Source organism: Scyliorhinus torazame, chromosome 6 (assembly GCF_047496885.1).
Source record: "Scyliorhinus torazame isolate Kashiwa2021f chromosome 6, sScyTor2.1, whole genome shotgun sequence".
Lineage (NCBI taxonomy): Eukaryota > Metazoa > Chordata > Chondrichthyes > Carcharhiniformes > Scyliorhinidae > Scyliorhinus > Scyliorhinus torazame.
This window is the reverse complement of record NC_092712.1, coordinates 61,682,341-61,709,035: the sequence shown is the minus strand read 5'-3', so window position 1 is coordinate 61,709,035 and position 26,695 is coordinate 61,682,341. Positions and strand designations below refer to the sequence as shown.

Genomic DNA, 26,695 nt, shown 5'->3' with positions numbered 1-26,695 from the left:
CCCTCCACCACCACCTGTGGAAGAGAGAAAAGTTACCACATCGCAGGATTAATAACATAAAACTCATCTTTCCCCCCCCCCCCTTTTTCCCCCCTCTTCGCCCCCCCATACTCGCCCCACCACTTTGTTTCAAACGTTCTTTTTTAATAACCCGCTTATTCCAATTTTTCTTCCACAATAAAAGTCCACGCCTCATCCGCCGTCTCAAAGTAGTGGTGCCTCCCTTGATATGTGACCCACAGTCTTGCCGGTTGCAGCATTCCAAATTTTATCTTCTTTTTGTGAAGCACCGCCTTGGCCCGATTAAAGCTCGCCCTCCTTCTCGCCACCTCCGCACTCCAGTCTTGATATACGCGGATCACCGCGTTCTCCCACCTACTGCTCCGAGTTTTCTTTGCCCATCTAGGGACCATCTCTCTGTCCTTAAAACGGAGGAATCTCACCACTATGGCTCTAGGAATTTCTCCTGCTCTCGGTCCTCGCGCCATCACTCGGTATGCTCCCTCCACCTCCAGCGGACCCGCCGGGGCCTCCGCTCCCATTAACGAGTGTAGCATCGTGCTCACATATGCCCCGACGTCTGCTCCTTCTGCACCTTCAGGAAGACCAAGAATCCTTAAATTATTCCTCCTCGCGTTATTCTCCAGCACCTCCAGTCTTTCCCCACATCGTTTATGGTGTGCCTCGTGCATCTCCGTCTTCACCACCAGGCCCTGTATATCGTCCTCGTTCTCGGCAGCCTTTGCCTTCACGACCCGAAGCTCCCGCTCCTGGGTCTTTTGCTCATCTTTTAGCCCTTCAATCGCCTGTAATATCGGGGCCAACAGCTCCTTCTTCATTTCCTTTTTAAGTTCTTCCACGCAACATTTCAAGAACTCTTGTTGTTCAGGGCCCCATGTTAAACTGCCACCTTCCGTCGCCATCTTGGTTCTTGCTTGCCTTCCTTGCCGCTGCTCCAAAGGATCCACTGCAATCTGGCCACTTCCCTCTCCTTTTTCCATCCGCTTCCAGGGGGGATTCCCTTCTGGTTTACCGCACAGTGCTTCTAGCCGTTAAAATTGCCGTTGGGGCTCTTATTAAGAGCCCAAAAGTCCGTTCCACCGGGAGCTGCCGAAACGTGCGACTTAGCTGGTCATCGCCGCACCCGGAAGTCTTGCTATTTCTTCTAGGGCGCATCCCTGCGCGTCCTCGATGTAAATACTGCATCCTGTTATGCACTTCCCTTCTACTATTGTGGAAGATCCATCCACATATATCCTTTTGGGTTCACACGTGTCTGTGTGCTTGGGGCACTGGGTTGAACTACCTATCTTTCTGGGGGGTGTTTTAGCAATAAAGGGGCCTGTGTTATGGTGTGGAGAGATAATCTCACATTCATGGGGGGTTCCGGGGTACTGTAAATTATCGGCTAAAAAAGTGTGGGTCTTTGTCCTTTTAACAGTGATGTCCTGTCCCTGCAAAAGAAGGGTCCACTAGCTGCTCTAATCTGGCTGACTGTACCGTCCTTGAGTCGTCCGTCCAGTAAAAGTTGGGTGGGGGTGTGTTCCGTGAGGATTGTGATGGGGTTCAGTCCGGTAATGTACAAAAAATACTGTACTGCCCAAAAAACTGCGAGCAGGTGCCTTTCACAGGCTGAAAATCCCTGCTCCATAGCATCTAAAACTCTGGAGGCGTAAGCCACGGGCCTTAACTGTTCGTGCCGTTCCTGAAGGAGCAAGGCCGAAAGGGTGCGGTCTGTGCTTGCTACCTCTATCGAATAGGGGGAAAGCGGGTCTGGAACTTGTAGTGCGGGGGCTGCTTTGAGTGCTTGTTTCAAAGAGTCCGCAGCATACGGATGCTGCGGAAGCCATTCCCAGGGGGCTCCTTTCTTTAGGAGGTCTGAGAAGGGTGCTGCCTTGCTGGCGAAACCGTCAATGTGGTTTTGGCAGTAGCCAACCAGTCCTAAAAACGACCGGAGGGCTGAAACGTTCTGGGGAAGGGGCAATTTAGCAATCGAGTCAATCCTTTTATGCTCGATCTCACGTTTACCATGCGTGCTAATTGTACCCAAATGTACCCACTGTTTTCCAAAATCTGGGCCTTTTTGGGGTTAACTTTGCATCCAATTGCTTGTAGGAGTTCCAGGAGTTCGGACAGAAGCTCGATGTGCTCTTCCTTGGTGTCTGTCTTCAGTAGTAGGTCGTCTACGTACTGGACCAGACATTCGGGGCAAGTGAATTTGGCTAAACCATTTGCCAGCTGTCGGTGGAAAATGGAGGGGGAGTTGTGGAATCCTTGTGGAAGGCATGTCCACGTGTACTGTTGGTTTTTAAAAGTGAAGGCAAATTTGTACTGGCACGCTTTTGCCAATGGAATGGACCAGAATCCATTACTGATATCCAAAACTGTAAAGTATTGGGAATTGAGTCCCTGCTTGAGCATGGTCTCGGGACTTGTTGCTACTGTGGGGGCTGCGACGGGGGTGATTTTGTTGAGTTCCCGGTAATCGAGGTTCAGTCGCCATGATCCATCGGCTTTCTCACTGGCCAAATCGGGGCATTATTAGTGGAGGCTACTGATCTAAGTACGCCCTGCTCTAATAAGCTGTCGATTATCTTTGAGATTTCTCCCTCTGCCTCTTGGGGAAATCCATATTGTTTTTGGGGTCTAGGGTCAGGTCCTGTGATTTGTAGTGAACCAGTCATCCGGCCACAGTCGTGTTTGTGTGTCGCGAATGCTGTCCTGTTCTTTTGTAACACTGCCCTAATCTGCTTGTCCATGCTAATTGTCGTCGGCTTAAACCAAAATTCGCCTACTGCGCTAATTTTGTTGGCGCATTCCCCTATGTTGAGCGTTGCGGGGGCTCTTGCAGATTTTGCCATTTTCCAGACACATTGGTTGACTGGATAAAAGGATAGGTTGTGGGAATTCATAAAGTCTATGCCCAGAATGTGTTCTGCTCTGTGGGGTAGATCGACTAAAACTACGGGGTGCTTGGTGGTGATTTTGCCGATTTAAATGGGTACAGGGGCTGTGATGTGTCCCTGCTGTGAGTGGCCTGTAAAGCCGCTGAGGGTGATGGTGGCTGTAGTGGGCCACGTGTCCTTTTGAAACATGGTGGAGGAATTTATTGTGGTGCGGGACCCTCCTGTGTCCCAGAGAAACTCGATGGGCTGTCCTCGTATTTTTGCTGCAACTACCGGTCGTCCGGACCTGTCCCAAAGGGTGTCGCAGACCCAACTGGGGGAGCCCGAACACCGTCAGTCCGTTCCGTTCAGATCCGTCTGATCTGAACGGGTGCTCACACTATGTATGGGCTCTGTCTTATTCTTACTTAGAGTGCCCGTCTGCTGGGCTCTCTGTGGCTTTCGTGGGGCATGGCACTCTCTTGCAAAGTGTCCCAACTGTCCACAGTTGTAACACTCCTGTTAGTTTTGTGGGGGGCTGTTCTTGCTTTCATTTACCCATGCGGGGTTCTGGTGTGTTTTAACTGTGTGTATGTCTGCTTCTGCCTGCTTTTCTTCGGGATTTTTAACTGCGGGTTTGTTTTGTACAGACTGCTCCCAGGCTCGGGACAATCATTTTGTGTCCCATTTCTCGTTATGAGCCTCCACTGAGGGATGCGCAAGCTTTTTGTCCTGTTTCTGTGGCATGGGAGATAAGGGTGCGGGTCCATTTGGCCATGTTCTCTGGGAACAAATGGGCGTGGTCTAAGTCTCCAAAAACTGCTGCAAAATGGATCCACAGGCGTCCACCAAACGCTGCGGGGTGCTCGGTTTTCTTTTGCCTGCATTTATTGAGGCCATCTACGGGGTCACCCCGGTTATACCCGATCGCGTCTCGAACCACGGTATGCGTTTCTGCAAGGGTGCCTTCTCCTACATTCTGTGGGTCGGGAAGGGCTGCTACGACCAAAGGGTCTAAACTCAAAACCATGAGCTTTACGTGCTCTCGCTCATCCAGGCCATACATGGTCGCCTGTTGCTTTACTCTGGCAAAGAAGTGGTGGGGGTCTGAGGTGGGGAGGAACGGTGTGATTTTCTCGCACGCGTCCCGTAATTGGGTTACTGTTCAGGGGGTGGTGTACAGAAATTCCGTATCGACCGATGTGGCTGTGCGGTGGGTGGTTACAGGGTTCATTGGAGCGTGAACTATCTGCTCTCTGGGGGGTTGGGGCGCTTTCCTCTTTTGGGGCTTTTCCTGCGCACATGTTCCCTGAACATATCTCTGCACTGTCTCATTTAACTCTTCCCAATCAGGGCCGTCTTCCTCATCTAATTTTGCTCCAAAGGTTTCCTGGAATCCTTTTTGAACTGAAAGCCGAGATTGCAGCTTTGCAATCTGCTTCCAGCACTTTGCGTGGTCTAGTGTAGTGAGCTTTGTCTTTGCTCCGTGATGGCAGCATGGAGTGCTCTTAACGCTGCCTTCAGGTCACTACACTGCCTCTGCAATGCCTCTACCTGCTTCTCGGTTTCTTCTCGTACCAGGACTGCACGTTGCGTGTCCTGATAGGCCTTTTCATACTGGGACTGGAAGCTGCTCAAGTGCACCAGACAAGACTGGTGTGCCCACTTGGCATCATCCACCTCTCCATCTTTTGCTGCCAACTTCCTCCTTAACTCTAAGTTCTCTCTTTCTACCTCACTGACATCGACCTTGCTCATTCGATGTATGCCTTCTATCTCTTTCCGGAGCATCCTAACGACCTCCTCTGCCTCACAATTGTGCCAAGCAGGACACGATTGCCATCGGCTTGCGAGCTTTTCCCAAGCTCTTCTTGTGAATCTCGCTCAGGTTCTCCCACCAAGTATGTCCTATATTCCCGGGACCTGTTTCCTCATTGCTACAGAATTCGCTCCAAAGGAGCCATCCTTTCCCTTTGAGGTACTTCCTGATTTCTTCTTCTCATACTGTCCTACTCTACTGCTGCTGGTCGCTGCGACCATGAGTTCTTCTGGGTTCATGAGGCGTTGCATTGCCTGCATTGCCATCTTTCTTATCTGAATGCTTCTTTTAAATTTGGGACAGGGGACTAAGGCGGTGCTGTAATTACGGGTACGGCTTTCGCTATTTTCCGGAATACAAATTCCCGACAGTTTTGTTGCAACAAAAAATCTATCAGTGTTACCTTATAGCCCTGTTAGTTATGCATGCATTTAACACACTTCCGAATTATGAGGATTGATCAGAACCGCTTGAACACTTGTGGTTTCCTGTTCCCAATTGGATCTCTAATTCAAATTTTTGGGTTCGCCCGGGGTGGTTAAGCCACTTCTAGTTCGGGTCCCGTCAGATGTCACCAGTAATATGTTGCTAACTTTTGGTTGGTTCAATTGGCTCTGTTTTATAACCTTTGCTCTCGAGTCGCCAGGTATCTTTATGATACCGCCACGAGGTTCAAGTAATGATCTATAACTCAATACACCAATTAGTAAGATTCAAATCAAAGCACATTTATTATACACACTAATCGCTACTCATGCATAAATTCTACTTCTACAACTAACAGGCCTATACTTAGCTTCGGACTGGCCCACCAGGTCAGGGGAATAAATGGCCTATCGTTCGGGTTCTGAGTCTGCGGGATTCGAAGTTGGTATGGACTGGTAGCTAGGAGCGCCTATCTCGTAGCAAGCATTGACTTAAGGCTTACTGGATATCGGCGGCAGTTGAACCGGTTACTGTCAAGGGTTGGTTCGCGTTGCTGAGTGACCCGGTCAAGAAGAATGATTTGAACTTGGGGGCTTAACTTTATAGTTCCCAGGGCTTCCCGCCTTTCGGGGCGGACCCTGTACCTGGTTCCAAGTGATTGGACTTCATTCCAATCTCTTGGTTCGATTTCTCCAATACTGGAGAGGTTCCCTGATCGATGGGCGGTCTTGAGGTGTCCTTTAACCTCTTTCTTTTGTGTTGGCTCCTGCTGGCGCCGAGGAGTCTGGCTTGGCCTTGTTTATCCCAAATGTTTCGATTGTACCTGGGGATCGCTCATTAGTATGTAGATGGCTGCTACATTATTATGCAGGTGACTGCTTGTATCGATGTTGTCTGGGCTTTTGCAGAGTTTAATACACAGTAACTTGCACCTGCTAGTTTCTGCCTCTGTTGGCTGAATTTCCCTGCAGCCTTTGCTGTTCTCCATTTCACGTCGGGAGTTGGCCAACCCAGGTGGCTACACAGCAAAACAAAGTTGCTTTATGATAATGTCATATAAACTTAACTGCTAGAAGGGAAATATAAACCCTAAATCGATAGCAGCAAGCAGAGTCAGCTCTCATAGCTACCCTCGGTCATGGGAAGGATAGAACACAGAAACCGAGCAGAACAGCGAATCCATCAGGTGAAAACCAAAAGCTAAAGAAGAAAAATTGTCAAGATAGACCTGAAGGTCTAACAATTGACCAGGAGGATCCAAAGAAAAGATCTTTTTTACTTTTCTGTAAAGAGAGTGATTTTATCTTTAAAAAGAATAAAAAAAGAAAATAACAAGTTTTAACCTGAAACAGTGGTTATTACAAAGTCTACCTTACTTACTTAGCAACGCGGGCCCCAGGATCGATGCTACTAAGTGGTAAGTAGATGAATTCTTCTATGAAGATATGGGTTATACCGGGGATAACTTGAAAATATAGATTGACCCGAATAGCACCCATCTAAGGAGTCAGGGAGTGAGAATCCCAGTTCACCATTTAGAATGTCTTATTGACCCTTTTTGGTATAGGGGGAATTCTAAGAATAGTGGTGAGTTTTTTACTTCTTGGCGCCCAGCGTGGAGGCCTAGAATATTCAAAGTTTCTGGTTCCCAAACAACTGTTATTATTAGAAGTTTCTAACTGGCATAAAGGCTAGAATATTATAAGTTTCTAGTCTATGTGTGAGTCAAACTTTACTTGACTTGTTTAGTTTGGAAAGTCATGTGTGATTGACTTTTGTAAAGATATTCTGTGGATCGGGGGGACATAAAACTCAGGTTGGGTGTGAAAATCAGTAGACTAGAACATACTGACCCTGAGAAAAAGTCTGCAAGACATCTTGGTGACAGCACTAAAAATCTTGCATCCATTACTGGTAAAAGGAGGTCAAAAAATAAATAGTCCTAAGAGTCAGGCAGATTGTAGGGGAAAGCCTAGAGAAATAGGGACGCCTAGAAACCTTTAGAGACCAAGAACCAATCGACCCTTAACTAAAACCGGAAGATAGTGCCTTAGTATCCTTGGGGAGGGCCCAGAAAGGCTACTTACACTTAATTTCAGAGTCGACCTGAAAGGGACAACCAGGAACAGAAGTTAGAAATCCAAAAAATGGCAATTAGGGTAATCCTCTTGCTCTGAAACACGGTCAAGAGAGATAAAGCATAGATAATTAGATAAGCATAGCGTCTGGAGCAAAATAAATTGTATCGGAATTAAAACATCTGACCCGATTAAATAATGATAGAGGGATCATGATACTCCATAGGCAACCTATCGGCAGCGAACGAAGAAACGTAAATAGTAAGGAATTGAGAATATGGGATAATAGATCAAGGGCTGTTATTAATGGGCCTCAGTTTAAAATGATTCATTGTGAACATCAGGAAGCATCGTGTCAAGGATGTGGTGCATTTTGTAGCCCAATTGTTTGGACAGGGAGTAGTCCTATGAAGCCCAGGAGAATGGCAGATACAGAGTATTCAGGCGTTTTAAAGCTACATATGGAGCGACAACGATGGGGAAATGCTGCAGCTCCCAGGGAAAGTTGGGGAATTCACGATTGTTTTGTAAAATGTCAGGCAATACTAATGATTAAAGTTTATGACCACAAGATAGATTTTGACCCTGAGAGGTGTAATTGTATATGGGATGGGATGATAATGACAAATTGTAATTACTGCAGAGAAAACCTAGCTGACGACTATGTAATTCTGAAAGGATGTGCAGGATTGTGGAGAAGTGACAAACTTATAGCCCCAATTAGTGAGAGAGTACATAGTTTAAAAGATGTTGGGATGACCCGGGAACGTAAAATTAGCTTAACAGTGTTTAGAGACTGTATCACCGCAATGATGCCGTGCCACAGGATAGATCATATCCCCAAATCGATTGAACAAGGGAAAAAGGAATGTTGTACGAAATTAATGATTGACCCGGGATATGGATTTGGAAAAAATATGAACCAAAATAGACCCCGAGACAGGGAAGGAGGTTCTGTGGACCGACTAAAGACTCCGGATGATGGACAGGCTTTCGAGGGAAAGGAATGTTTGGTTACGAGTGTCAGGGGATTACTGCACTTACTAATATTATGTGATGAAGTAGAGTGGGAAGACAGTGAATTAAAACCTGTTAGCAGCATTGATAGGACAGATGATGAAGTTAAAATGTCATGTTCGAAACTTAGCTTTCATAAAAATCCGGTCATAAAAGAAATAAAGAAATTGAAGTAAAAGCAGTAGCAATACCTGAAATATATCCGAGTAAGTTTCGACCAGATTGAATCACTGAGCGAGCAAAAGAGGAGGAGTTTGAGATTCTTTGAATCTCACTCAGGGGTGCAATGATAGAAGGAGGAGGCTTAACAGGCCTTAATTGTATGATGTACATTAATGATCAGGAAAACAAACCAGTTCAAAAAGAAAAAAAGAAAGAAATGATGGCAAAGGAAATCCGGAAGTCCTGGAGAGGGCACTTCTGGAGTATCCAAACAAACATAGAAAGTACAAATTAAAGAACAGGGCCCTCTCCTACCTTGACCTGTTCATTTGATTTTTCAGATGGGAAAAATAATTCAGACATACTTGTTCGGACGAAGAAAGAGGACTACACTCCAGAGAAAAATAAGGATCAAGTTTGAAGAAGAAATGGAAAAAGCTAAGACTAGGAGTAGGTGAGATAGGTTAAAATGTGGGGAACACTTAAAAGCAGCCTGCATACGCACTAAACTTATCAGATAAATTTAAGATTTTTAGACCGTATTCGGGGAAAACTAATGTTATTCATTGGGACCCCGAGAAAGGGCAAGTTAAGATCGGAAATGCGTTATAAAACAAACCACAAGTTGAAGTAATAGTCACCGTATTGCTCTGGAAATTGGGAATTTTTAAATTATGTCAAAACTTATGTTGCAATAAATTTACTCACGGAAAGAACAAAAAATTATACAATTGGCTACATATTTGAGAGAATTAAATGACAGAACCCAGAGGAAAACTTTACGGGTTAGAAACAAATCAAAATATCAAATTATTACTGAGCAGTGACACCTTCGGTCACACATCGTTGATTGGACATGTGTCCTGGACATCAGCTGATGGATGATCTGCGGTCTCCACGGGGCACGTACTACGCGGTGGATTTATTAAGCGTCTCGGCAGACAGCAGCGACTGACTAGGAATCCCTACATGCTAAATGACAATAGTTTAAAAACGTTTTGCAGCTTGATACCACGGCGGGAAATTTGTAACCAATGCAGCAAACAATATTGCATTGGAGAGCTGTAATAGTTATTAAGGAAGAAATGTCATGTATATTGTTAGAGACTGTTATATATGAATGAGAAAGGGACTTAACATGGCTTGGCATAGAGATGTCCAATTGATAAGGAAAGAATGCTGGAATTTTGTAGTTTATTTTTGTAAGAGGGAGGTTTAAAGTGCACTAAATTAAAATAGGTGGCAGATAGTTGAGTAATAGAACAATTAGGATAGGATTGGGTGATGTTGGACCATAACTCATGACAAAGAGAAGAGTGAGGTCTACAGATACAATTGATAAGCTTCTAGCCAAAAGCAGCAGAACAGAATCTGACAGAGTTAAATAGAGATTGAGAAAGAAGGCAAGCCACAGCATAAGATGAACCAGCACAAGGATTTCAGTATGTATGATAATAGGGGTATGTGTGCCGTTCAAGAACTTGATCAGCAATCACCAAGGGTGAGGATTTTTCTAAACTGTGAATGTTTTAATAGAGGGGGTAAACATGGGATAAATAAACAAAGTATAATAGTGGTAGTTTAGTGTATTTTCTTGATTTAACTGCATGCAACATCACAAATAATGTTGATGTTGTTAATATGCCATATTTTGTATGTAATAACTATTGGTCCCAAGTGTTGGCTCATAAAGCACTTGGATAGAGCCACGAAGAGATGTGTTGATATTGTACTTTATCTTTTAGCATTGAAATTGTGATAACTGCTGAAAATGTAACACACTGACTATTTGTGTGGTTAGGTAATGAGCAATGTGTTAAGAGAGGACTTTTTTTTGTTATTGACTGTATGTAACAATAGGGAGAATTCAATTTATTTTGAAGCAGAAAAAGTGATGGTTCGATGTGACAAAAGAGGATTCAATTGCGTTGTACCCCCAAAAGTTGAATGTATTAAATGTGCCTATCGATGTCCTCGGGTGGTTTTGCAACTACTGTTGGCTTATTATGTTGCAAATGTTCTAATGGCAAATATACGCTTCAGGTTGTGGTAAGGGAAATGGTAACTGAAGAAAGGGACTTGAAGGAAACTTGACAGAAAGTTATTATCTCGTGTAAACCAGGGGCTGGCAGATGTACATGGTTCAGAACAGTGTTAGATATCAATGAGAGGAAGTCAGAAATAGAAGCGGGATCGATTGAACCTTTTAAATTGATGAAGCAAGGGAATCAGTGAATAGTACATGATATAATTTACGATTCCAATGAGAAACGGAAAGCAATTTGGATGCCGGAAAAATGGGACACTAGACAGCCAGTGATGGACAAAAGACCTTTTTGGTTACTGATGGATTAAGTTATGTGCTGTTTCTAAGGGACACGAGGAAGCTTCTACGGTGCTGCTACCCCAAGGAAATAAGACCATAAGACATAGGAGCGGAAGTAAGGCCATTCGGCCCATCGAGTCCACTCCACCATTCAATCATGGCTGATTTCAACTCCATTTACCCGCTCTCTCTCCATAGCCCTTAATTCCTCGAGAAATCAAGAATTTATCAACTTCTGTCTTAAAGACACTCAACGTCCCGGCCTCCACCGCCCTCTGTGGCAATAAATTCCACAGACCCACCACTCTCTGGCTGAAGAAATTTCTCCCCATCTCTGTAAATAAAATGCTTTGAAGGTAGTGGAAAACACGGATATAGCTATTGTGTTACCTTCCTGAGCAGCTACAGCTATGGTTCATGGTGATTGGACTTGAGGAAAGAACAGAAAAAGAGTCTATCGGCACTGGTCTGAGATATGGATAAATTTACGATCGATTTCGGAGCACAATTAAAATCACGACATGTGCATACAAATGACAAAGAGCGGGATAGATGTTAGTCAGTACAATTGGATGGGGGATAATTGACCGAAAGATATAGTTATGTTTCAAATGCCAAGAGGGGGTGTAAAGTAAAAATGGGAAAATGTCATTTGAAACATGGAAGTCGGGCAAAACCTGACCTGAGGGTACATGAGAAAATGTAGGAAAAATCCCACGAAGGGTTAACAGCAGCAGCAAAAGAAGTTTTGAAATGCAGATTCCTTCATCAAACAGGCGTTAAGAAAACAGCTTGTGACAGCTCAAGCTATAAAACCAATGCATGTCTTTCAAGTTAAAGCAGATTGAACTTTTACGTACATAAAGGGAAACAATATTTTGCACCTTCTGAGAAGTTAATTATTTTAGTAAACAGTTATTAAAGAATTGCCAGGATCTTCAGTTGAATTGGGTGACAAATGTTTAGGTGTGAAATCCTGCTGACACCAGTTGAACATGGGAAGCCGGAGACGACGTGTCCATGAGAGCACAAGTTAACTCAAAATCGGAGTCAGAGTTCTGACAAGCTAAGGGCAAAATTTGGTAATAAAGCAACTTTAGAAGTGACAGGATCCAGATGTAACGCCCCTCTAGGATCAAAGCACTTTTGAACATTACAAGGGAAAAAATGTAATCAGAGTTCGATGAGCTAAAGTCATGCTTAACATGAATACATAGTCGTGTTAGAAGTAATTAAGATTAAAGGTACATTGAACAATCAACAGCAAAACAAAGTTACTTTACGATAATGTCATATAAACTTAACTGCTAGAAGGGAAATATAAACCCTAAATCGATAGCAGCCAGCAGAGTCAGCTCTCATAGCTGCGCTCGGTCATGGGAAGGATAGAACAATGAAACCGAGCAGAACAGCGAATCCATCAGGAGAAACCCAAAAGCTAAAGAAGAAAGATTGTCAAGGTAGACCTGAAGATCTAACAACTGACCAGGAGGATCCAGAGAAAAGATCTTTTTTACTTTTGTGTAAAGACAGTGATTTTATCTTTTAAAAGAAGAAAAAAAAAAAATAATTTTTAACCTGAAACAGTGGTTATTACAAAGTCTACTTTACTTAGTAGCATCAATCCGGGGTCCCGCGTTGCTAAGTGTAAGTAGATGAAATCTTCTATGAGGAAATGGATTATACCGGGGGATAACTTGAAAATATAAATTGACCCGAATAGCACCCACCTAAGTCTGCATAGGAGTCAGGGAGTGAGAATCCCTGTTCACCATTTAGAATGTCTTATTGACCCTTTTTGGTACAGGGGGAATTCTAAGAATAGTGGTGAGTTTTTTTACTTCAGGTAACAGACTTCATCAGTCAGTGTTTCGAAGATTGCTTGCCAAAGAAGGTAGTATGTGTGTTTCCCAACCGGAAACCATTCACTCTCTACTGAAGGCCAGGTCTGAGGCATTCAAGACAGGCAACCCTGACCTATACAAGAAATGTAGGTATGACCTCCGCAAGGCCATCAGGGACGCCAAGAGACAATACCAGACTAAGCTCGAGTCACAGACTAATGACACAGACTCTCGTTGGTTGTGACGAGGCTTGAACAATATAATGGGCTGCTGAGCTGAGTAGAATCTCTGGCAACCGAGCACCCCTCCCCGATGAACTCAAAGTATTCTATGCTGTTTCAAACAGCATACCAGCAAACCATTGTCAACTGCCCCAGCCGCGTCAGACACACCCATACATATCATCACAGTCTCCTGATTGGCCTTCTTGAAAGTGAACCCACAGAAAGGAACGGGTCTGATGGAGTCCCTAATCGTGCGCTCCGATTCGGCGTGGATATCTTCAACCTCCCCCTACTCTGTTCTGGGATTACCATCTGCTTCAAGAAGACCACCATCATACTGGTGCCAAAAAAGAACCAGGCAACATGCCTCAGCACTCCAGATGTTATGGCCACTTCGAGAAATTGGTCATGAGGCACTTCAACTCCTTATTCCCAGAATACCTTGATCCATTGCAAATTGCATACTGCCACGACCGGTCCACAGCAGACGCTACGCTATCTCTCTGGCTCTACACTCTGAAGCATCTCGACAACAAGGACTCCTAAGTCAGACACCTATTCATTGACTACAACACCACCCAGCCAAGTTCATATCAAAACTCCAAACCCTAGGACTTGGCTCCTCCCTCTGCAACTTGATCCTCGACTTCCTGACCCACAGACCACAATCAGTAAAGATAAACAACATCTCCACAATAGTCTTCAACACGGGCCCCACAAGGCTGCGTACTATACTCCCTATACGCACATGACTGTGTGGCAAAATTCAGCTCCAATTCCATCTACAGGTTTGCTGATGGCATGTCCATGGGGGTGGCATAGTCGTTAGCACTGCTGCCTAACAGCTCCAAGGACCTGGGTTCAATTCAGGCCTCTGATAATTGTGTGGAGTTTGCACTTTCTCCCTGTGTCTGCGTGGGTTTCCTCCCACAATTCAAATTTGTGCAGGTAGGTGGATTGGCCATGCTAAATTGCCCTTGGTGTCAAAAAAAAGGTTAGGTGGGGTTACTGGGTTACGGGGACAGGCTTTAGGGGGCTCTTTCCAAGGACCGGTGCAGAATCGATGGGCCAAATGGTCTCTTTCTGCACTGTAAATTCTATGATTCAAAACAACGATGAGTCAGAGTACAGGAGGGAGATAAAGAACCTAGTAGAATGGTGCAATGACAACAATCTCTTCTTCAATGTCAGCAAAACCATGGATCTGGTCATTGACTTCAGGAAGCAGAGTGTCGTACACACCCCAGTCTGCATTAATGGTGCCGAGGTGGAGATGGTTGACAGTTTCAAATTCCTAAGTGTACACATCACCAACAATCTGCCCTGGTCCACACAATTCGCCGCTACAACCAAGAAAGCACAACAGCGCCTATACTTCCTCAGAAACTAAGGAAATTCAGCATATCCACATTGACTCTTAACAACTTTTACAGATGCACCATCAAATGCATCCTATCTGGCTGCATCACAGCCTGGTATGGCAACCGCTCGGCCCAAGACCGTAAGAAACTACAGCCCAGTCCATCACGCAAACCCGCCTCCCACCCATTCACTCTGCCTACCCCTCCCGCTGCCTTGGGAAAGCGAGCAGCATAATAAAAGATCCACCCAGATTATTATCTTCCAACCTCTTTCATTGAGCAGAAGATACAAAAATCTGAGAACAGGTGGGTGGCACGGTAGCATAGTGGTTAGCACTTGCTTCACAGCTCCAGGGTCCCAGGTTCGAATCCCAACTTGGGTCACTGTGTGGAGTCTGCACGTTCTCCATGTCTGCGTGGGTGCTCCAGGTGCTCCGGTTTCCTCCCACAGGTCCCGAAAGACATGCTGTTTGGTAATTTGGACATTCTGAATTCTCCCTCCATCAGGCGCCAGAGTGTGGCGAGTAGGGGCTTTTCACAATAACTTAAGTGCAGTGTTAATGCAAGCCTACTTATGACAATAAAAATTATTATATTATTATAAAAACAGCTACTTCCCCGATGTTACCAGACTCCTGAATGACCCGCTTATGGACTGAACTGATCTCTTCACGCATCTTGTCTACTGTGTAGCAGTAACTACGTGTGCTTCACCTGATGTCTATGTATTTATCACATGTCTTATGGTTTTCATGTATGGAACAATCTGCCTGGACTGTACACAGAACAATACTTTTCACTGTACTTTGGTACATGTGATAATAAATCTAAATCTAATCTTGGGAATTTCACATTGTGCATCTAGTGGTGATGAAAGAATATTTGTCCAAATTGTGATGAAGCAAGCCTTGCAACAGATGACCTCCTCTATAAACGTCTGTATAACGAATGAGTAGCAGCAAGTTCTTTTAGTACCTCAGTGCCAACCATAGGCCCAGATGACCATAGGCTGCTTCATCCTTTGAGGGGGGGAGCTGACTGGTGGTGATTTAACCTGAGGATCACCGCACCTCAAAAAAGCGGCAAGGCCTTCATGAATAACCTCAGCCAGTACAGGAACTGAACCCGTGCTGTTAGCCTCACTCTGCATCACCAACCAACTGAGCTAGATGGCTTCACTTCACTTCCTTTTTAAAAATAGATTTAGCGTACCCAATTCATTTTTTCCAATTAAGGGGCAATTTAGCGTGGCCAGTCCACCTACCCTGCACATCTTTGGGTTGTGGGGGCGAAACGCAAACAGGGGGAGAATGTGCAAACTCCACATAAAGAGTGACCCAGAGCTGGGATCGAACCTGGGACCTCGCTCCCGTGAGGCAGTAATGCTAATCACTGTGCCACCATGCTGCCCCACTTCACTTCCTTTCAGTTGATGCAGCGGAAAGGGTACAAGAGTTAACAGCATTGCTGATAAGCACCTTCTCCTATTGGCTACCCAGTGACCCTGGCTGGGGAGTGTGTCCATGCTGTTCAGTGAGAATATGGAAGTTTAGAGATTTAGTGCAGATATAGATCTGCAAAAAGATGCTGCACTTTAGACTGGCGACTTCATTTTTTAATGGAGGCTCACAATTACATTTCTGTTATCCATTAAAGGAAAAGATTTTTAGGTTGGGCTGATGCTATTTTTACAAACGTGCTCTGGCATAATGCAATTTTAAGGCTGCACAAGTGTCAAGTCTAATCTCTTAGTGGAATAATTTTGAATACAGTTCTGTTCATTTTGAAGGGAAACACAAAACGACCATTTTGTATAATGCGTTCTATGTTTTAGCATTGCTGTTTCCCATGTGCTAAGTGGATGGAAGTAATTAAATGAATGAACAGGAACAAAGCCTTGTATTACCAGAAGCTGCAAACAAAAATTGCTTCAAGTATTCGGCTCCACAAATAGTCAATTTTCAAGGAATGGGAAAACGCAACCGGTAGACTTAATTCACTATATCACTATCTGCTTGTCATATCCCTAATCATTTCACTCGACATATTCATCGAATTACCTCAATGAAATTTATTTCAAGGGTATTTCCCAGTAACTTGTGCCATAACTTCATTTCCCTTTCCAGTTAAAACAATTCTTCCTGACTTCTCTCACTGCTAACTCTCCAGTACCTTTTTAGTACCGGAATCCTTCCATCACAATTAGCCATTTTCTCATCACTAACTTGGAGTAGACTCATTGACATTTTCTTCTTTTGGAGAAACCGAGTTTATCATTTCAGCCTTTCCTGCATAACTTGAATTGCTGACAGCTGGATTCATCATAGGATCATAGGAATTAGGAGCAGAATAAGGCAATTCAGCCCTTCGAGCCTGCTCCACAATTTAGTGACATCATTGCTCTTCTCTTCCTGGTATCAAATCCATCTCCCTGCGTGTTCTCCATATCCCATAAACCTGCTTTTTAAAATCCAAAATGTATCAATCTCCTTCTTGAAACCATTTAAAGTTTCAGACTCCACTGCACTATGGGGTAGCGAGTTCCACAAATTCACCACCCTCGGCGAGAAGTAGTTCCTCCTCATCTTCGTTTTAAATCTACTGCCTGTCAATCTGTATCCGTGACCTCTTGTTCTAGACAAGGAGGCACATTTGGTCTACGTTTACTTGATCAATCCCTTTTAGGAACTTATATACCTCGATCAGGTCCCCTCTCATTCTTCTAAACTCCAGCGAGTATAAGCCTAAACCGATCAATCTCTCCTCATACGTCAACCCTTGCATCCCGGAATCAATCTGGTGAACCTCCTCTGAGCTGCCTCCAATGCCACCTCAAATAAGGAGACCAAAACTGGACACACTACTCCAGATGTCGTCTCACCAACAGCCCGTACAATTGCAACAACACTTCTCCACTTTTATACTCCAGTTCTTTTGCAATAAATGCTAACATTCCATTTGCCTTTTTAATTACATGCTGTTCCTGCATACAGACTTTTTGTGATTCATGAACAAACAGACACCTCTGCCCAGATGCATTTGAATCTGCTTTCCATTTAGATAATTTGCCTTTCTATTTTTTCAGCATTTCAAACATTGTTATGTGGGAAGCTGCTTGCACATATTAGCCCACAGGTGTGATCTTGGTTATAATGGCTAAACATAATTTGGGCATTTACTCGAGTTAAGATGGAGGCTACTGACGGGGGCTGATGTTCTGGTCTTTGCCTCGCTGATTGCTAGAAGGCAGATGCTAATGGAGTGAAAGACTGCTTCTCCGCCCAGTGCCTCAGTATGGCTGAGGATCTTACGGAGTTTTTATACTTGGAGAAAGTCAAGTACACAGTGAGGGAGGCAATTGAGAGGCTTTACTGGAGATGGGAGCAGTTTATTCGGCACTTTAAAGAGCTGGTCATTTAGTTGCTAGGTAGGAGGGAGTTGGGGGCGGGGGTGAGGGGTTTGTTTAGGGGTGTGGGGGGATGGTTTTGGATTCTTTTGTTCTTGTTCTATTGCTATGTATAAAATGTTAAATGTTGAATAAAAATATTTTAAAAAGATGGAGACTACTTTTCCCTATGAAGTTTTTTAAATGGGGATCGCAGTTTTGCGTTGGAAGTTGCTTGGATGCAGGATTTGGGTTTTTAAACTGCTAATTGGGTTATTTTCTGATTGAGAGCAATGGGTATTTGGAGATTCCAAATTAGGCCAACGAGGCACTGAAATTATTTCCAACGCTGACCAGAGTTAACAGGGAACGCATTACATATTAAACTGTACCATTAAGGAGTGGTCCGTTGAAGGAGGAAGAAGTTCAAATGTTTGAAACATCAGAAAGTCTTGGATATATCTGTCATGGAATGAAAGCATCAACCATTTTCGGAATATATTCAGAGATCTTTTGATGTATGATTTGAACATGTGCTATTGTTACAATCCCAGTTGCTGTTGTGGTGATATGCATCACTGTATATATATATATATATATATAGCACTGCTCCTTCCTCAGGTGAATGAAGAGGTACGTTCCAGAAACATATATATAGACAAATTCAAAGATGCAAGACAATGCTTAGAATACGAGTATTTGCAGTTAATTAAGTGTTTACAGATCCAGAGTTAGGGGTAATCCCAGGTTAAAGAGGTGTGAATTGTCTCAAGCCAGGACAGTTGGTAGGATTTTGCAAGCTCAGGCCAGATGGTGGGGGAATGAATGTAATGCGACATGAATCCCAGGTCCCGGTTGAGGCCGCACTCATGTGTGCGGAACATGGCTATAAGTTTCTATTCGGCGATTCTGCGTTGTCGCATTGGAGAATGCTTACCCGGAGATCAGTGGCTGAATGCTCTTGACTGCTGAAGTGTTCCCCGACTGGAAGGGAACATTCCTGCCTGGTGATTGTCGCACGATGTCCGTTCATTTGTTGTCGCAGCGTCTGCATGGTCTCGCCAATGTACCATGTTTCGGGACATCCTTTCCTGCAGCGTATGAGGTAGACAACGTTGGCCGAGTCGCACGAGTATGTACCGCGTACCTGGTGGGTGGTGTTCTCGCGTGTAATAGTGGTATCCATGTCGATGATCTGGCACGCCTTGCAGAGATTGCCATGGCAGTGTTGTGTGGTGTCGTGGTCGCTGTTCTGAAGGCTGGGTAGTTTGCTGCAAACAATGGTTTATTTGAGGTTGCGCGGTTGTTTGAAGGCAAGTAGTGGGGGTGTGGGGATGACCTTGGCAAGATGTTCATCTTCATCGATGACGTGTTGAAGGCTACGAAGAAGATGTCGTAGTTTCTCCGCTCCGGGAAAGTACTGGACGACGGAGGGTACTCTGTCGGTTGTGTCCCTTGTTTGCCTTCTGAGGAGGTCGGTGCGGTTTTTTTGTTGTGGCGCGTACACGGGGTTAATGTAAATACAATACAACTAAGGAACCACTAGAGGGAGCACCAAAGATGTTATGACATGCAGACATACAGCCAATGGGTCATTACAATGGGACACAAGCAATGGGTAATCAGGACACCCAGAGATGGCATTACCACAAGGGGCAGTTCACAACCCATATAAAAGGACAGGGCCCACATGCTCTGCCTCTTTCCACAGACCGACATCTATCGAGTATATCAGGGTTGATCAACAGCATCACACCCAGCACGTGGCTTAGAGCAGGCTGGTAAAGATAGACTGAGTTACTACAGCTAGATTAGTAGAGAGTCGAACTCATTTAAGAACTGTGTTATTAGTTCAATAAACAAGTTGAACTCATTTCATAGTCTGGAGCGTCCTTTGTCAAAGCATACATCAAGGAAGCAGCTTATGCTACACGAAGTAGCATAACACAACAGCTGTTATAACTGGATGGAAAGATCCCAGCGTGAACCACTGGTTCAAAAGACCATAATGTTTATTGTTTTTCTTAAATAAAATGTAGCGGAACAGGGTCACAGGGCCACCCTGGCAAATTGGATTATGATAATACTAACAAATTGGCATATTGCCTTCTGGAGTAAACTGAGGATGTGGTAAGTATGCAATGTGAACTGTGCTGCGTGTTACACAGAACATAGAACAGTCCAGCACAATACAGGCCCTTCGGCCCATGATGTTGTGCCGACCATTTATCCTAATCTATGATCAACCTAACTTACACCCCTTCAATTTACTGCTGTTCATGTACCTGTCCAAGAGTCGCTTAAATGTCCCTAATGACTCTGACTCCACCACCTCTGCTGGCAGTGCATTCCACACACCCACTACTCTCTGTGTAAAGAACCTACCTCTGACATCTCCCCTATACCTTCCTCCAATCACCTTAAAATTATGTCCCCTCATGACAGCCATTTCCGCCCTGGGGAAAAGTCTCTGGCTAGCCACTCTATCCATGCCTCTCATCACCTTGTACACCTCTATCAAGTCACCTCTCTTCCTTCGCTCCAGTGAGAAAAGCCCCAGCTCCCTCAACCTTTCTTCATAAGACATGTCCTCCAGTCCAGGCAGCATCCTGGTAAATCTCCTCTGTACCCTCTCCAAAGCATCCACATCCTTCCTATAATGAGGCGGCCAGAACTGGACACAATATTCCAAGTGTGGTCTAACTAGGGTTTTATAAAGCTGCAGCAAAACCTCGCGGCTCTTAAACTCAATCCCCCTGTTAATGAAAGCCAGCACACCATACGCCTACTTAACAACCTTATCAACCTGGGTGGCAATTTTGAGGGACCTATGTACGTGTACCCCAAGATCCCTCTGTTCCTCCACACTTCCAAGAATCCTGCCTTTAACCCTGTATTCAGCATTCAAAACCTAGTATTCAGCATTCATGTTGCATTGAAGAGGTAATTGTTGGTTTTGTGTTTACTCCTTGCCCCTTAACTTAATTACACACCGGTTTTAGGATTAACATGGATTACTGAAGTAAAATGTAAATGGCACCACAGTCCCAGAAGACCATCGGCTGCCATTCCCTTTGATAGCTGACCTACTGGTGGTGATTTAATCTGATGGTCACCACACCTCTTGGAGAAGGACAACGTTGAGAAGGTGGACCTTAATGAATAACCTCAGTTGGTACAGGAATTGAACCCGTACCCCGGTGTCGCTCCGCATCGCAAACCAGCCTTCCAGCCAACTAAACTAACCAATATTATCAATAAAGGCACTGCCTTTTCAAACCTTGCCCCTTGTCTGAGGTGTGGTGACCTACAAGTTAAATCATCACCAGTAAGCTCTCTCAAAAGGGGAGAGTAGCATATGGAGCTAGGGCGAGATTACGGAGTACATCTTAATCTACAATAGTATCATGAACACACAGACTCTTTTAAAGCACACAAGATGAAGGTGGGCAAATGCTCTCTGCTGTGAACTCCAAGTGAATGTTTGTGAATGTTTCTTCAGAATCTCCTTGCCCTCTTTCCCCCCCCCCCCCCCCCCCCCATCAGATGATAATCACCTGAGAGTTTCTAAACGTCACTCTCTCAACCATGCTTTAAAGTCTTCTCTCACAATAATGCTTTCCTTTAGTGGTTTGCATTCTGAAATCCAGCCCAGGTTTTCCAAATGCCACATAAACACCTGCTCCACTTTTAACAGCAAATCCAGTCCAAAATTTTAAACTTTAGAAATTCTTTGTCTTGACTGTTGTGCAAAATGCCCCCACTTTCTTTAACTCTCGATTCCCAAACTATATTAAAATGGCATCAGGTGTTTCATCTACCTTTGAAATCTGCTGCCCCACTTTAAATCTAGTAACTGCAATTGTCTATTTAACTCCGGACACTTGATTTACTTTTCCTTAAGTTCTTCTGAACAATATCTTGGTGTCTGTTCTCTTTACTTCAGGTGTCTTGAACATTATTTCTGTCCCAATTCCCTGGTTATCTCGACAGTCATTTGTACTTTAGGAACTCTGCCTCTTTGCAGCTCCCATCCTGATCAGTCTTCTGGCACAGTTGAGATGTTCTCTCCCCGAGCATCTGGCTCCAACTGCCCACAAATTCAGCGGAAATTAAAACTTAAAGCTCCTCTACCTTGCAAGGCCTGGTTGCTGAGCAATACCCACATTCTTATATAATTTATTTATTTGTCATGCCGTAAACCTTTCTTTTTCCCGTCATGGGGAGGTGGTGGCATAGTGTATTGTCATTGGACCAGTAATCCAGAGACCCAGAGTCACACTCTGGGGATCCAGGTTTGAATCCTGCCATGGCAGATGGTGGAATTTGAAGTAAATAAAATATCTGGAATTAAAAGTCTAATGATAACCATGAAACCATTCTCGATATGTCATAAAACCCATCAGGTTCATTATTTCCTTTTAGGGAAGGCAACCTGCCATCCTTGCCTGTCCTACCTGTGACTCCAGACCCATAGAAATGTGGTTGACTCTTAATTGCCCCTCAAGGGTAATTAGAGATGGGCAATAAATGCTTGCCCAGCCTGCGACACCAACTTCCCATGAACGAATAAAACAACACACAATAGACCAGCCCCCACACATACAAACACCTTTGTCCAGGATAAATCGAACTTACAGGTCCAGGCATAGAAACATTAAATTAAACACACTTGAAACTCTACCTGATTTCTAATGTCAACCATATAAAACACTTAAAAACTCCGAACACTCCCAATTTTTTCAAGTTCCTTTTAGCTTCTGGAATTTACAGGGACTCTATAGATTGACATAGCTTGTTATGCACATAAAGCATTGCCTCATGGTGACCTGCAGAAGACTTCATCACAAAAGTATTATTATAAATAAATTCTAAGAGAAATATTCTAGTACAAAAGTGTTTGAATTCTATTTTGTAATTATTTTCTGTCGGTATACTTGGTTTCACTGACACCTTTCCTTAATGTAAATTAGACTTTGTTTTAAACTGAACATAATGCCAACAAATTGGCATACTGTCTTCTGGAGTAAACAGAGGATGTGGTAAGTATGCAATGTGAACTGTGCTGCGTGTTGTAGTTAAAGAGGTAATTGTTGGTCTTGTGGCACAGATCACATTCACAGCATGCACAAGGGTACAGCTTTTGGGCCATAGGACTCTTGAATGCAAGTAGAAATTAAATGCTGGGAGAAATCCCAAGCTGTGACACAACAGAAATCATGTACTAATAAATGAGCAAAGAAAAGTCAATATCGGACACGATTCCCGGCGTGTTCTGCTGAAGCTGAGATGGACAGAATTCTGATCATCCCTTGGACTTCAGATTGAAAACATTTGTTAAACAGCAACAGAACAATTGTTTTCTATTGCCGCTGTTGTATTTATCTTTTTATTTACTGCAACTGAGCCAGAATGGATCACTCAAATTGGGGTTTGAAATGAAAATCTAAGCCCTTTCAGTACTGGACTGAAGTATTAATTCAGTTTGGGAGCCTGTCCCTTGAATGGAACATTAAACTGAACCCCCTCCAGCTTGTTTTTTAGTGGACATTAAATATATTAAAGCTGAAGTTCCTCCAGTACTGTATTTAATGTTCTCCCTCAACTGGTGCCAGCTAAACTGGTGCAGCTGTAACCTGTAGCTGCTCCTTCCAGGGGATCTGTTGCCATGGTTTGTTGCACGCTTCTGTCTTGCAGCATCATCACCATATTCATTGTAGCTTGTCTGTGATGTCCGTCACCCAGCCATGCCTCGGCCAACCCCTCTTTCTGCTGCCATCCACTTTGCTCTTTAGAAGAGATCTCTGTAGCTTTTTGGCTCTGATCTAATGGCTAAAATACTGACATTTTCTTATCAGGGCATTGTCCTTGCTATTTCAAGCGCCTCTTTAAGATGTGTATAGGGATTTTGGTCTGTACATGGATATTTTTTTAATGCATGTCTTAGCATCTGAATTTCAAATGTTTCCATTTCTTCCACAAATTATTACTTAACGTCCAGGTTTCTGAGGCATGCAGAAAAATGGGACAAAATATTTCATCTTCTGAGGCTCTTCCCTGCTACAAGCTTGAGTTTTCTTGTTAACACATTCTTCACCTTAAAACTATTTTGGGCCATCCCTTTCCTCCTAATTTTGGGATTGCATGTGCCATCTTCTCAACATTTAGTCTAAATAGACAAACATATCTTTTTGTTTGGATAAATTTAGAGTACCCAATTCATTTTTTCCAATTAAGGGGCAATTTAACGTGGCCAATCCACCTACCCTACACATTTTTGGGTTGTGGGGGTGAGACCGACGCAAACACAGGGAGAATGTGCAAACTCCACATGACCACTGACCCGGGGCCGGGATCGAACCCGGGTCTTCGGCGCCATGAGACCATAAGACATAGGAGCAGGATTAGGCCACTCGACCCATCGAGTCTGCTCCGCCATTCAATCATGGCTGATATTTGAGGCAGAAGTGCTAACCACTGCACCACCGCTGCCGCCCGAGTAGACAAACTTATCTACTTGTTCCAGTGTCACACCATCCACTGCAATCTTCACTCTAATTTTTTCCAATGTATCCTTTCTAACTACCATTGTTTTGCCTTATTATTATTTATGCTCAATCCATATTCTAAACTTCTTGATTTTTTTTAACCTTGATATTTAGTGGGGCCTCTTCTGATTCTGCAAGTAGCACTATGGTGTCTGTGTACCACAGTTTGTTCTGGCCTCCAATTTTTAACCCTGGCAATACTCTGAATATCTGTCAGATTGAATAATTAGGCAAGAGAACACACCCTTGTACTCCACTCTTCACTTGAAACATGTCTTTGTCCACCTTCTGGCCTGGCGATTGCTGTTTGGACCCAATATAGGCTTTGGATAAACCTCTCATCATGACTGTCAATTTTAGTGCCGTTGGCTGTTCGTGATGAAACAGGATTGAATGCTTTTTCATTGTCCAGGAAGCATATCTAAATGTTATTGCTTACTTCTGGCATTTATCGATTGTTCTTAGGTTAAATATTCTCTACCTCAGGCCTAACTCCAGACTGAATTTCACCGTTTTGGGCAGCATGATGACACAGTGGTTAGCACTGCTACCTCACCATGTCAGGGACTCTGGTTCAATTCCGGCCTCGTTTGTGTGGAGTTTGCATGTTCTCCCCATATCTGCATGGGTTTCTCTAACAGTCCAAAGTGTAGGTTAGGTGGCTTTGTCATGATCAATGCACAGGGTTGCATGGTAGGGTGGGGAAGTGAGCCGAGGTGGAATGCTCTTTTGGAGGGTTGGTGCAGACTCAATGGGCCAAATGGCCTCCTACTGCATTGTAGGGATTCTATAAATTGCTGCTTCAAATGTTAGTTCATTTTATTATGATTTTAAAGATCGGTTTCATCAGATAACTCGCTAAGCTTCTCATTCCAAATTCATTGCACTGCATTGCTTCTGGTTTCTTGGGTAACTTTTAACGAATAATAAATGTCTCGCCACTTGGGATGTATCCCTTGATGTATATTAGATCACAATCTACATCTCTTCTAAATTTGTCCCTCCAAGGGTTTTCTAGAAGCACTGTTTCTTCATCTATGCCTGGATCCTTCCCTCTGCTCATCAGTTTCAAAATACTCTTTATCTCTGACATCATATCCTGAGGATTCCCTCGATTTAGATCATCATACAATTCAATTGTATATTCTGTCCATCTTTTACTACTCTGCATCCCTATCAAAGAATATTTTTCGAGCTTTGTCTTTTTATGCACCCACCATCTTTTTCTATCTGTCAAAGAGTTCACCTTCTAGTACATAACTCTCAATAATAATCCCATCTCATTATTGTATTATTCTTCAGCCTTCCTACAAACCTTTTTTATTTTATTTTCTGTTTCATTATACTTGGGTGTCTTTCTTTCCACTTTCTATCATCACTGTTAGTATCTCATTTCCCGAGTGAGAATCCCTACAGTGCAGAAGGAAGCCATTCGGGCCATCAAATTTGCACCGATCCTTACAAAAGAGCACTCCACCCAGGATCACTCCCCTGCCCTATCCCCATTGCCCCACCTAACCGCACATCTTTGGACTGTGGGAGGAAACTGGAGCACCAGAGGAAACCCATGCAGACACGGGGAGAACATGAAAACTCCACACAGACGGTCACCCAAGGCTGGAATTGAACCCAGATCCTTGGCGCTGTGAGGCAGCAGTGTCACCATGCCACCCTCCTGGTGTCTCTCTTCTGTTTTGGTAATATTGCCTTTGCAGCATGTTGTAAACTCTTTTTCATTGTTTTCCATTTCTGGTTCTCAAGCCTTTGTCAGGTCTAAACGGTTCACGTGTTTTTCTTTAATATATTTTCAGTTTCATCTTCATTTTTACTACAAGGAGACAATGATCTTGAGTTTAGTTCTGATCCAGGGTAAAGTTCTTTATAGTTTCTAAAATGTTGTTCCACCATCGTAATCTATTGGTTTACGTTGCACATTACCAGAACTTCCTCCGGTCTCTAGTTTTTTGGTGGCTTAAATGTTTGTCACCATCAGATTTTCATTTCTCAATCCCAGGCCCTATTGACAACCATGAGTTCCTGAAGTTCCTTTACAGACTTGGAATTTAGGTCTCCCATTACAATTACCACATCAGTTGATTTCTTTTTATCATGTTCTCTTCACTGCGATCTTGTATCGGGGCATTACCTTATATGACCACCAGGCTTTCCTTCAATCTTAATCATCACTCTTTGAAGTTAGCCAGTAACCTTGGACTTATCTCCTCCATATTTTCTTTACTAGAAACACTACTCTATTCTTATGTTTCTCACCCCCTGAGAAGTAACGCACATGTTTATTTTCCATCTAACTAGATTCTACCATCTTAATAATAATCTTTATTAGTCACAAGTAGGTTTACATTAACACTGCAATGAAGTTACTGTGAAAAGCCCCCAGTCGCCACACTCTGGCGCTTGTTCGGGTACACGGAGGAAGAATTCAGAATGTCCAATTCACCTAACCATACATTTTTCAGGACTTGTGGGAGGAAACTGGTGCACCCGGAGGAAACCTACGCAGACACAGAGAGAATGTTCAAACTCCGCACAGACAGTGACCCAAGCCGGGAATCGAACACGGGTCCCTGGCGCCGTGAAGCAACAGAGCTAATCATTGGTG

At 43.8% G+C, this 26,695-nt stretch overlaps 1 long non-coding RNA gene across 1 annotated transcript in view; it reads left to right on the top strand.

Moving 5' to 3' along the window:
• Window positions 1-8,727: 8,727 nt before the first annotated feature.
• The window catches only part of LOC140425709 (uncharacterized), a 94,830-nt gene continuing 76,862 nt past the window's right edge, over window positions 8,728-26,695 (top strand). Inside the window, exon 1 of the long non-coding RNA XR_011947939.1 lies at window positions 8,728-8,841. This is a non-coding gene — a long non-coding RNA (uncharacterized lncRNA). The remainder of the gene's footprint in view (window positions 8,842-26,695) is intronic.